The sequence below is a fragment of the Delphinapterus leucas genome, chromosome 6 (assembly GCF_059928025.1).
Source record: "Delphinapterus leucas isolate spDelLeu-1000000601 "Yukka" chromosome 6, BTC_Dleu_Yukka2, whole genome shotgun sequence".
NCBI classification, from domain to species: Eukaryota; Metazoa; Chordata; class Mammalia; order Artiodactyla; family Monodontidae; genus Delphinapterus; species Delphinapterus leucas.
In genome coordinates, this window is record NC_143134.1 from 99,393,540 (window position 1) to 99,393,856 (window position 317).

General features: G+C 48.6%; 1 protein-coding gene across 1 annotated transcript in view; it reads left to right on the forward strand.

Moving 5' to 3' along the window:
- The window catches only part of LOC149749017 (large ribosomal subunit protein eL18-like), a 57,765-nt gene that overhangs the window by 12,488 nt on the left and 44,960 nt on the right, over window positions 1–317 (forward strand). The gene's annotated exons all lie outside the window — the stretch shown is intronic.

A 317-nucleotide genomic window follows, 5' to 3' on the forward strand; every position in this document is an offset into this window, starting at 1 on the left:
GGCTTGCCCTGGTAGGCAGTTAACTGTCTTTGAAGTTCAGCCACTCAGACTATTACATCTTAGGCTTGTGGGCTTGCCCCGGATAGAAGATGAAAGTTTCCTTGTATGCAATTAAAGAGGCCCTGTGGCTTCCATCCCTGGCTTTCCACTGGCTGCCACTAGGCCTCAGCTGTGCATTATCTTTCAGTGGGAGTATCAATAGTACTTAGCCATGGCCATTTAATACTGGTATCTTTAGGGTTACTATTACTCCCCACCCCACCATCACTCTCAAATGTCCAGTACACTCATGGCCTGCTTGCACACTCCACCCACAG